At 42.2% G+C, this 12,927-nt stretch overlaps 1 protein-coding gene across 3 annotated transcripts in view; it reads right to left on the bottom strand.

The window, feature by feature from the left end:
• The window catches only part of cemip (cell migration inducing hyaluronidase 1), a 154,827-nt gene extending 142,150 nt beyond the window's left edge, over window positions 1–12,677 (bottom strand). Inside the window, exons 1-2 of one of the 3 annotated variants that reach the window (XM_034581648.1) lie at window positions 11,643–11,716; window positions 7,459–7,461 (exon numbers count right to left, since the gene is read on the bottom strand). The gene's annotated coding sequence lies outside the window, so the exon portion shown is untranslated. Of the gene's footprint in view, window positions 1–7,458; window positions 7,462–11,642; window positions 11,762–12,381 lie in introns of those variants that run through there. The other 2 variants (XM_034581646.1, XM_034581647.1) reach the window with 2 other exon arrangements.
• Window positions 12,678–12,927: the final 250 nt, after the last annotated feature.

Raw genomic sequence — 12,927 nt, 5'->3', positions numbered from 1 at the left:
ATCTATACTGCCTTTAGATTCTTCTGTGCAGGGGAGTGTGTGGCAGTGTTATAGGTCATAAATGGAAATATCCCACAGGACACGGGGGAGGAAGTTAAGACCATACTAGGCTGGAAACAGAGGATTTTGTTTTATTGTTGGAAATGTCCTGTTCAAGTAGCCATCTCATGCAAGAAAGCCTCAGCCTGTAACTGCAGCAGAGCACAAGCATGATGGGATTTGGACCTAAAGATGGAGACCTAAGCCCTGGTTCCAATTTAACCACTGAAACCCAGAGTCTCAAATACCCTAAAAACAAATTACGTAATCCAATGACACTTGATTCCTATTGCAACTATTTTCCTGTTCTTATTTTTATCGATAGGTCTAAGCTAGGTCTTTTGGAAGACTACTGGAAGACATTCAATGAGAAACATCTGAAAACAGTGATACTGCTTTAAACAATAAAGTGAGAGCTGCAGGGTTGTAAGTGTGACAAGATTCTGTTGTTGTACTGATTTAATAAATGCAAGTGAAGGAGTTCAAGTATTTCGGGGTCTTGCTCACGAGTGAGGTTTGGATGGAGCAGGTGAAGAACAGGCGGATCGGTGCAGCGTCCCCAGTGACAAGGGCATTGCACCATGCCATCGTGGTATTTATCAGTTGTACTATGTCATCTTTGGTCACAAGCTTTGAGTAGCAAAAGAGAGACTGCGATTATAGATACATGCAGCTGAAATCTCTACATAAGCTCAGCCAGCTGATGACGTTCTGACATATGATCAGGTTGCCTCCTGGGTGCCCTCTATTGGAGGTTTTCCGGGCATGCCCAAGTAAGAGGAGTCCCCAGGGTTGACCTAGAACTCACTAGTGGGATTACATATCCCATCTGGCCTAAGAACACCCTGAGAACCCCAGGAGGAATATGAAAGTGTTGCGGGAAGTGTTGGGGAGAGGGATGTCTGGAAAACCCACCTATGCTGTTGTCACCGCGACCCAACGTCAGGTAAGGGGAAATAATGGATGGATAGAGGGATGGAAATGTACAATATACTTAATAATCAAGATCAACAAGATTCCATTAATACAAATTAAAACTTGAGCAAATCACAAAACAGGGAGTTGCCTAACAAAAATATTTTTCATAATTAGAAACTAGGGATCAAAAATAAATATGCATGGTTTAAAAACAGGCCTTAGTTTATCAAGGCCCTGGCTGCCATTTGACACTGTGGTCATTTAAAGTCAGCTAACAGTCGATCCCAGTCTCCCCCATTCTGTGTGCTGGGCAAGGTAGTGAACCCCACATTGGCCCTGACAGCTGTTCCAGCAGTGTATGAGTGATGTGTGATAGAGATTTACTGTATGAATATTTGTGTGAATGGGTGAATGAAAAAAAAATTACAAAAAAAACATTTGACATTTTACCATTCAACATATCAATGCCACTTAAGAAGGTAGAAACATAATCAAACTATGTTGTATTATTAACAGAAACAGAATTAGCTTTATTTTTTGTCGTGTTTGTACACTAGGGATGTCACGATAACAACAATGTTGTGTTGATATTGATACCATGGAATTTCCACAATTCTCTATACCCAATTCAATACCACGGCAAAAAACTAAACAATAAATCCCATTTACTTCAACACACACTCCTTTATAAAAATATTTGAACTTATAAAACAACAGTGGCTATGTAGCCTTCGAGAAATAAATAAAAAGAAAAGACTATTAACATTATCAAACAGAACAGTGGCATGTAGGAAAATGAGATTTCAGTTATCAGGCAGGCAGAGGCTGCACACACAATGTACTAACACACACACATACACACACACACTTTAGTGCACACGAGAACAATAATGCAATGGTTACTATAATTTCTAATAACTTCATTTTCTGTGTCTCATCCTTTTGGAACCCATGGGCTATGACATGGAGAATTAGTTTCATCCTCCATCCTCCATCCAAGTATCTGACAAACTTGTTTATACACACCGTCTCAGTTCTTACACACAACAGGGTTGCAGCCAGCTTCTATAATACTATCAACACACAAATGCACACAATTAATTTGCACACATATCCATGAATGCCAACCTGCATACACCTCATTAAAGCCATTGATTTGGCATCAGATGAATTATGGGCTGGCTGAGTAGAGGCCTCCATTTGCCTCCATCAGTTTATTGACAAAAACCTTTTGTAGAGAAGTAGTGGCAGCACCTTGTCACTGAGTTGACCATTATCCTATGGCTGTCTATTGGCTTTCGAATGAGGAAATATCTCCATCAGACAAAAAGAAGATAATTACAATCCACTACAGGGACTTGAAAAGAAAATCGTATGCTCTTCTCACTTCAATGGATTACTGTCAAATGTAAGCGACATCATACTGTCTATCGACAAATGCAAATGCCCTCACCCTGAGTCTACAGAGACTTGTTGCAAAACCATTTTAGTAATAAACACTTTAAAAATGTTGATCTGTCAACGTGTGTTTTGAGGCGTCACTTCAAAGCAACGCTTCAACAACAATCCTGCTATTTGTGCTGAGGCTGTGCCTGTGAGAAGCAAAACACAATCCAATAGAAAACTAACAGCAAAGAGTATGTGGTTTTTTTTTAACTGCACTCAAACCATTGTCCCTTTCACCCTAGGAGGACACACACACACACACACACACACACACACACACACACACACACACACACACACACACACACACACACACACACACACACACACACACACACACAGGTTTGAGCAGCTATCATTAGTAGGACTTTGCATTGATTTCCATTAATTGAAGCCTAACCATAACCTTATCTGTAAACTTAGCCTTAACCAATTCATGCCTAACCATTACCCAACCATGATTCACATCTGACCCCTGACCTTAACCAGGATGTCAGACAACACATTCAACCTAAAAGAGGCAACAAACATGAGTACACACTCACACACATACACAGTCCGGCATATTAGGTGTCCTTGCTTCTAATGTGCCAAGATCTATTTAGACTGGCAAGCATCATTATCCCACATTTGTAGCGTGTGTATGCACGTGCTGTGCTTGTATGCTTTTGGTTAAGGAGATGCTGAATAATCAAGGGTAAAGTGACAGCAGACGTGGTATTTCCTGCAACCACATGCAGAGAAAGGGGGTATTTGAGCAGGGAACATGAGGTTCACCAAAATAACACCATTGAGTATGTGTGTGTGTGTGTGTGAGAGAGAGAGAGAGGAGAGAGAGAGAGAGCGAGGAGAGAGAGGAGAGAGGGGGGGGGGGGGGGGGGGGGGGGGGGGGGGGGGGGGGGGGGGGGGGGGGGGGGGGGGGGGGGGGGGGGGGGGGGGGGGGGGGGGGGGGGGGGGGGGGGGGAGAGGGAGAGAGAGAGGCAGTATTAGTTAGATGATGAGTTTGCTTGTCTGTCTGTCCAAATCAATAATCATTTTCACTCTTGGAGCAGCTATTAACTGCTTCCTGTGTCTCTGGATGATAGTGTAAATAGACTAAAAAGGGTATTTTTGCACTTTTGCACTGCTATGTGCTCATTGCATTGGCTCTGTGACACCTGTAAGTCAAACAGTGCCATACGCTAGTGTCTGAAGCACTTTGCCATGTGAACACAATATCTCCGGAAGGCCCAGAGGGAATTTTGCACAAACATTCACTGGAACCGTGAGGATGAACTGATTAGAATTTGGAGGTCAAATGTCTAGTGAACTCCCAAAACACTTTCTGGCCCCTTTGAACATGGTTGGCTTGAGGGAATGTCTTCAGATTTGGCACAAATGGTCACTTGGACTTCCAGATTGACTGATTAGTTTTTTGGTAGTCAAAAATCAAAGGACAAGATCACAGTGTTCTCACAAACCAGGTTTTCGGTCTCTTGAATGTAGAAAGAGAAACAATTTAAAAGAATAATAGTCGTAACGTAATTTAAAGACAAATAAAGTACAAGACGAGAATGAAAAAAATTAATAATTCTTCAGTAATACATTTCCTCCTACAAAAAGTCTGTATGGTTCTTTCTTCCGAATAGTTTCACTTTCTTACACAATCTTTTCAAAGTCCAGATACATGTGTTATTATGGTGCTGATTAGCCAAAAGTATTTAGTTTTTTGTGAAACCCATACTACTAAGTATAATCAATAAGATTCTCCACATCCCTCATTTTAACACAGCCGACGAGCTAATCTTGTGATGTCAGCCCCTCTAACATGACATGTAGCCTAAAATTATGACTCCATTATCATAATACTACAACTTCCTTCTTTTAAATGTACGACTTTATCCTCATAATATTGCAGCTTTATTCTTGTAATGATTCAACGTCATTCTCAAAATGTTCTCTTACACTCCATCATCAACAACAAATTGAATCATTGGTACAAACAACAATATGGATCATGAATCATGGTAACGGCTGTTAATCCTCAGAGACATCACTGTAACTGGAGACCCATTCTATCGACATATGATCCATTGTTCATGCAAAAATCCTCATTTATGTACTTGAGAGGAATATGAGACAAATGTGAGTGGTAGAATAACTTCAATGTGAGATGCAGGGATGTGAATGTATATGACAGCAGCTTGGTATCAGCTGTAGTTCTGCAGCTTTCTGATCTGACATGTGCAAAGTGACATTGGGATTTCCATCCATTTTATGGCATTTCTTTCTCCTAATTTTTATTCATGTCTCTCTCTCTTTCTCTCACAGGTTTCTTCTGTGCTGCCCATGAGCTGCTGTCAAACCTGTAGTCCTTCCACAGGGATTCTTTTCAGAATGCAGAGAAATGTCTTTGTCAGTTTCTCTCTCTCACACACACACTCATCTGGATGCAAGATAGCATGTCATACCGCACACTCCCAATGGGCAGCACCTTCTTTTTAATATTCATCCATTGATACAAAGGTTGGACATGCTGTGTAATGGTAGGGTGTCCGTTGTGCTGCGTGTTGAATGAAACATGTGAATCTGCAGTTGATGATCATCTCTTATCTGCCTGCTGGTTGTCAGTCATCCTTCCTGGATGCTGTAGCTCCAGTAAGCCCTGTCCTGCCTGCCTTCCCCTGATATGTATTTTTGGACCGGAGATAATTATACTGGTAGTGAGAGTATGAAAGCAGTTTAACATTGACTTAATCATACATAACTTCAGCAGCTATCTGGCAATTTAAGTGTTTTAACAAGCCCACATTCCAGTTATATTTTTTACACCCACCACAGCGGCTTCCACTGAAGTCCCAGAGGTCTGACTTGTGGTAACTTTAACCACAGGCCACTTGTTTTCTGTTTGATTTTGTGAATGAAAGCAGTTTTTGTAAATGTTGTCATTCTATAAGGAGCACCCAACTTATTTTATTCAACTGGCTTGCTTTACCTGTCACTGTGAGTATTGCTCGGTCTGTAAAAACACGTGTATAATAGCTACTGTATCTCTGAAAGGAGGAAAAATTACCCTGATGGTGTCATGATGACCAAGGTTATTTAAACTACAAATGTGTAATAGAAAGCCTGTTTAACATGTGGAGTATGAAAGATGTGGGTAATACCAGACAGAGAGGCTCACAAAAGAAGTTGCATTGTGGGAAATGTAGGATGCAGTTTTTTCTAAACGTGACCCATACCTGAGAGAAAATGTCTGCTCCTGCATTCATTACAATCCTTTAAAAAATCTGTCTCTAGACTTTAGCAGGTGTTGTAAACTCACTGGAATACCGCTTAAAGTGTCTGAGACAGTTTTAATGGACTGGCCCATAAATGTTATGAATTAACTGAAGAACTGAAGTGTAAAAAATCCTTTTAGTTAAGGTTTATCTCCTAGTAAAGATGTACACCTGCCAGTGTAAAAGAATATAGCATTTGAGTAACATCAGGGAATGTCTTGTAACTAGTGAACTTATTTTAAAGTGTTTCCAAGTGGTATTACTGTAGGTCTCTTTCTGTTCTCAGTGCTGTGATGAAGGCAGAGCAAACCCCTACTTTCTTAGAAGTAAGCAGGTGACATAATGCAAACTGAATGTAAATTCTGAGCCTGAGAGCTCTCTCCAAGTCAGACCCATCCAAAGTTCATTTTTGTTTTATCTCACTTTCTATTACGCTCTCCCTCTTCCCCTTCATTACCTCCGACAACACGGCTGATTTTCTTCTACCTGGTAAAATGCCCACAGTAATCCCTCATTTATGCTACCGGGGAAAACAGAAGTGGTATCATCTTTTTTCTTTCTTTCAAGTCTTCCAAGTGAAAGAGAGGCAATCTATTTATTAATGGTGTTGTTATGCAATAGCCCACTACATTGTACAATCAACATTTACTACATAATGATAAGTTAATGCAAAATAACATCATACATATCATCATCTGTTCTGAGCTGACTGCAGTCACGTCGAGGTCATTGTGAGGATGCTTGTTTGGATCACTACTCTTATACATTATTTAGAACTTAAGCAGGAATATGCAGCTCACCAGCTGTGCTATGACCCCAGGTTCCCTACGTGTGTGTGTGTGTGTGTGTGTGTGTGTGTGTGTGTGTGTGTGTGTGTGTGTGTGTGTGTGTGTGTGTGTGTGTAGCAGTGTGATGAAGGTGAGGATGAGATTTTATTTAACAACTTCCGTGGTGAGTGTAAAAACTGCAGTAAAACTTGCCTCACCCTGCCTAGAGGAGCTGCTGCTCCACCTCAACAGTTTCACTGGGTAGTTGTAGTGTCTGATAGTGTTAAAAATGCCAAAATGCTGTCTCCATGTTATTTTCCACTGTAGCAAACCAAATAACGAGACAGTAAATACAGCATGTAAAGCAAAAACAAAGAACATAACAGGCATGAAAATGGTTTAAGGCTCAGATCAATGTTTAGCAGTTCAGTTGTTTTCACTTACCTCTTGTGGTACATAAATAGCTGAATTCACATGCACACTCACACAGTGATGGCCGTGCGCTATCGTGCAAGGTGCCGGCCTGACCGTGGGGAATGATTTGAGGTTTGGAGTCCTGCCCAAGGATTTAACAACAACATGTGGATGGGAGGAGGTGAGGGATCAAACCGGGATAAAAGCAGTTCCATCAGAGGTTAGAAAGAAAATGTGTTTTTCTATGATTTGGATAAATTGAACCCAATTTAGCAGTGACAGTCAAACTCAAGATTTTTTTGTATTCACGCTCAAGGATGATGTGGGGAGAGTTTTCTACAGCAGACAAAAAATATTCCATACCCCTCAATCTACAAGCGTTCAACACTGTGTGTGTGTGTGTGTGTGTGTGTGTGTGTGTGTGTGTGTGTGTGTGTGTGTGTGTGTGTGTGTGCGTGTGCGTGTGTGTGTGTGTTAGGCATTAATACAGGGTCAGTGCAGTGGTATCGTGTTGAGATCTGCTGTTTGGAGAGAACAGACATGCTCCTTTATCTCTGTTGACAGCTTCGTGCCTGCTCTGATTCCGCTTAAAAACTACTAATCACTTCTGAGACATTCTTGGCCAGTTGCATAAAGGCCCTGCAGCAGCTTCACACTCACACCTGAAGCTACAACAGCTTCATAAGTGTTGGAAGTAAAGATTTTTTTTCAGAACTTAATTAACAATTTCCCCCCTGAAAAATGTACTCCTCACTCATTGAATGTCTGACTATTGAGTATCAGACTCACAGCCTGTAGGCTTAGTAGGTGCATGAGCTTGGATTCACAAAGGTTGGATCCAAACAAATTTTGTTTTGGAATAACTACAACACAAATAAAGTTTGATGTCATTGATTGAGGGAAATATGGCACCCTCAATAACAAGAGTCCTAAACACACACACACACACACACACACACACACACGCACACAGTAGGTCAAACTCATTTACTGTGCATTAACTAACCCAGCCTAGTTTATGACAAAGACAGTATAGAACAAACATACCTAAAAATATAAGCTGCATTTACATGTCAGCTTTTGTCCATTTAGCAATGTGCTGACAACATGTGTGCTATTTATATCTGTCAGGGGTCTTTTCTTTGCCTGCAAAGGTGGTAAATCCAGTTCCTGCCAACCAAAATGTGGGTAAACAAGAATTCCTTTGGGTGTATGCCACACTACACCCCGCTTCTCAGTGCTTTGATCTAAATTAGACTCTTGGGATCCAAACCAAACACGGCCTGGACCATGTGGCTGCATTGTGTGACTTTAATGTCAGATTTTAGGCAGCTGCTGTGGTTAAAGTTTAAGCTGCTGCGGTAGCGTGTGGACATGCAGGTAGAGGTGGAGGTCTGTCTGGGGTTTTTTTGTGGATCCCATCAGTCGACAAAAATAACAGACTTGCACACAAAGCGTGAGCAGCTGTGTGTTGAGGTGCCAGGGCTGGGCCTGGAATCTATTTACACCCAGTTATCCACGCAGGCCTGTCATGGCTATTTTATTTCATCAATTAAGAACATTTTTGTGGGGTGAAGTTAGGTCTTGCCACTTCTGTTGCAGGGATGCAAGTTCAGGCAGGAAAGCAAGAGCTCTAAACAATTTCACAGCTCATTAAGGGGTCAAAGATATTAATGAAAAAAGATTTCTAGATTCCATCTGTGCAACCTCATCTACAAATATGGATCTATGATTCTCCAGAGCAGAGAGCAGACGACAGGCCTGACTGGAGGGAAAAGAAATTTCCCTCTTTCAAATGAAGCAAGAGAACTGATGATTTCCTCAAGTAAACTGTGGCCTTTGGCTGCCGGCCCAATCATGCACAGTGGCAGCTCTCTGATAGTTCTTCCCTTTGACTGTATGTGTGGATGTGTGTGTGGAAACTCCAGCCTGTACTGGAAAGCAGAGGTTTATTTCTGTGCCCAGAGTGTTACGTTCCTCACATTGCAAAAGGAATGATTTCAAGACATGACACGGGAGAGGCCAAAGGGTTCAGGATGTCTTTGGATTTTAGAAAGTGTAGAGGTTCCTTAGAAGTCTTGACTTAATCAAATGCATTAAAGTTGTTGCCAGATTATATATATGTGAATACTTTCTTTACTATATGTAGTAATTAGAAAGAAAAAAGTTATTTCCTTCACTAATAACTAAACAACAATGTCTTCATGTGGTCTCAAAGTGTTATATTGCATGCCTATGCAAACGCATGCATATGTTATGTGAGTATTTTCTTTTGGGGGAAATTCTTGGACATTGTCACTTGATTACTGTTTATGTAAAAGATGATTTTGAAGATTAAGCATTTTTACAGGTTGCACCATTGTAATCTTCAGAGCTCATAGTAACTACACAGTTCTCATTCCATACAAACAAGAAGCAGAACCACGTCCTGTGCAGCCAGCACTCAGGGGGATTCACAACGGCTTCTCACTCATGCCATAGTTTGAGCTGAAGTTTGGGCAGAATTAGTTTACTGATATTTTCAGGTAGCCTTCCTTCCTTCTTGCAGGAATACAACTGCGTGTAACTGCAGTCCCAGGTTGTCTTCAGACACTATTTCAGGTTCAGCAACAACTCTCGTTGTGCTCCATTCCTGCCAGACATGCTCACGATGCATCTCTAACAGCCTAACATCAGGTCTCAATTAGTAGCAAATGCATTCAAATTAATTCAACTGCAGCTTTGCTCGTGCCAAATGAAAAAGATTCCGAAACACAAAATGTTGTGGCCTCCACAATAACTTGCGGTGGGTTTGGGATGTCTATTACCATCAGTGTTTAGAGAAACGAATGTTTCATACACTGGATTAAACTGGATCATGTAGTTCTATCAATCTGTATCCAGAGCGCACACACACACACACACACACACACACACACACACACACATTATCACTTTAAATCTACACTACTTTGGCCACAAAGGACTGTAAGATCATGTGTGAATGTTTCTTTATGTCCCACAGTTGTCTTCGTGACAGATCAGCCAGATGACGTGTGAAGGGAAGACTGCATTTAGGTTGAGGCAATTTCATAGATTAAACACTTATTTATAAATGTGAGGTAGTTTGGGTAGATGGGTATTCAAACTGTCACAGATTGTCCACATCCAGAGTACAGTTAGTGGTATAAGCAACAAAAGTACTTTGGTTAAGTTTAGGGGAAGGATATCTTGTCTGAGCTCTGATATGTTCAGTGTCAATATATTTGTAACTTGCCTGATAAGTGAATTTACCTAATTTCTTCATTATATTAATCGAAATTAGTACAGTCACACTTATGTTTCCTTCATAACTGTCTGTTATAATCCTTATTTCTGAGATGCAGTTGATACATTGCTCACAGCGATGGCAGGTCAGCTTTGTTTTTAAAGTAGTGAAATGTTGCAGTCCTTCTTAAGACGGAGTCTGTACAGCAGCTGAACTCAGACCAGTTGCAGCAGATCAGACACATCAGAGCAGGTGCAGATTCATATGTGATGCAAACCTATTATAAGGAAAGGAATCTCTCAGACGCTGACTTGCACACGCACACACACACGCACACACACGCACACACACACACACACACACACACACACACACACACACACACACACACACAGTGTAACAGTCACACACACACATACAAAACAGTTCTTGCAGCAGCTTGTACATTTGCAAGTCAGCTGTAGATGAAATGAAATGCCACTACACAGCCCCTTGGTAATCTCCACTCCAGCTTCACACCCTGGGAGGCAGCTCTCTCTCAGCTGGTTAATTTTCAAGATTTTCCACACCTCCATTATTCTCTGTTTTCATCATCAAAAGCCTCTGACAACTCACACTGACAACCCTGTTATTTCGAGTGCTGAGTCTTATTTTGGTGTCAACTGGTTGCGTAACTTTTGTTTTTTTACGGGGCAGGTCCCTCAGACACAATTCTGCTCCAAAACAATGCCATCCTCCTCTTCCTCCTCCTCTTCATCATTATCGTCACTGCCACTCATCCCCAGCCTGCTCTTGTGCTTTGTTACAGCCCTACTCTCCTCCTCATCCTCTCTGGGGGACACTAAAGGTGTTAAGGGAGCATGGGGAGAAAGCAGTCAGCCACAGATTCCACTTAATCCCCACAATTTCCAATCACGAGCACACAGTCACCAAACAGCTGCCTTAACCATGGTTGAGTTCCATTGCAAATGAAGACATAAGGAGTATGTTTAAAAAGCGCCACAACCAAAGAACTGTAACAATCATTGTCAGAACACCACAGTGAGTAATACAGACATGGAGGCTGCTTAATATTGTGCAAATCTTTTTCAGACATTAGTATGACATTTATATTTTACTTTAAAGTGGCACAGAGGACTTGCATGGAACTAAATTAAACATTAATACTGTGTATATTATAACTACCTGAAACACCTAGTCTAATGCAGCTACAATTTAAATGTAAGGAGTTATCTTCAAATTAGAGAAATACAAATCAATATTGAGCGTTTTTCATGGTGAAATTGGCTCAATTTGACTGTGCAAATCTAAAAATATAAATCGGCCAATATCACCACTGGATTTACATTTCTGCCACTGAGGGGGTGCACAATGATCTAATATCTAAAATGAATCTCTATTCTAACAAAAGGTTTAGGGATGGGGTGCAATGAGGGACTTAGGACACTTCACCTCAGTATTTATAAAATTCTGGCTACACCGATCTGCACAGACTACACAGGTGATAAACAGCGTCCGTGCACACGTTAGGGAGGGAAACGGTCCACTGACCTGTTGGAAGTAGACTGGAGAGCCCAGTGCACTTGTTTCCTCTGGAGGCGAATGTCAGCCGAACCACCGCTGAACAGAGCGCAGCGGAGGACAACCTGCAGCCCGCTGCTCTGCGCTAACTGACCGCTGATCTGGGGACACCTGGAGCACACGCACATCTCAACATGTGTTTTCCTCGGGAATTCTCCCATCGTTGTCTGAAGATAACAACCTCTCACGCTCAAGTGGTGATTGAGCTCCGTGCGCCTGTAAATGTGTCTTATCTCTGCCCGAGAATAACAAGCAGTGTTCTGGCAGCATCTTGAGGTAAAACCAAATCATAGCAGCACTGCCACCCTATCGTCATGGACACTTTATTTGTTGTCATGGGCTTATTTTGGCATTTCAGTGTCTGGCTGCACGCACGGCGAGAGGACGGTGAGAGCGCGCACTGACCGGGAGTCCACTTACTTTTGCCCCTGAAGTCGTGGCAGGACGTTAAACAGTCCAGCTCGGACCGGGACCGTCTGCTGTGACATGCCCGTAAAGTGCGCTTCCCCCCGGGCGGCACGCGTTACCCGCACAGACTGCATTTACCCACGGAGCTTTCCCAGCACACCTGTAGCTCGCAGCCACAAAACCATGCCCCGAAGTAGCCTCTCTGGATGCACCACAACATCAACACACACACACACACACACACACACACATGCTGTCTCCCCTGAAAAGATGTTAAAAGAGTCATCAGCGACCCACCGACCTGTGTCGTATAATCCGTGTCTAATCGTGGAGCCCGGGAGACGTGCAGCTCGGAGCGGTGCAGAGATGGAGCGGAGCGCTGCTCATGTGGCAGCCGGTGTCAGAGCGCTGAGAGGCGGCGTGTCCGGAGCGCACGGTGCTGCGCCGCCTCTATTTACTCCAGCCGGAGGAAAGACACGCCCACTGCGCGTGTGACAGTTTTGGAGGGGGTATTCCTTATTCCGCGATTCTTTGGAAACTTGCATATTTGCGAGGATGTTGGCAGGATTGTACAAATACTGAGCTTGAATAAAACATTGACGAATGACAAGACAATCACAGAATATACAAACACAGGATATGTCAGAAAATGATGAATATGATAGTGATTGAAAAATAAACGAAGAGAAAGAAAAATAAGTGCATAACACCTCTTTATCTACACCATTTTATTCATAAATCGTTCTGTCAGCTGCAGCTTCTCCTAATATCCATATAAAAGCTCTGTCCACACTGTCAAGAAAAAAATATAATACACTTATGACAGGTACATGGTGAATATCTATCT

Source organism: Hippoglossus hippoglossus, chromosome 3 (assembly GCF_009819705.1).
Source record: "Hippoglossus hippoglossus isolate fHipHip1 chromosome 3, fHipHip1.pri, whole genome shotgun sequence".
Taxonomy (NCBI): Eukaryota; Metazoa; Chordata; class Actinopteri; order Pleuronectiformes; family Pleuronectidae; genus Hippoglossus; species Hippoglossus hippoglossus.
The sequence above is the reverse complement of the archived record's forward strand: the minus strand, read 5'-3'. Positions and strand labels throughout refer to the sequence as shown.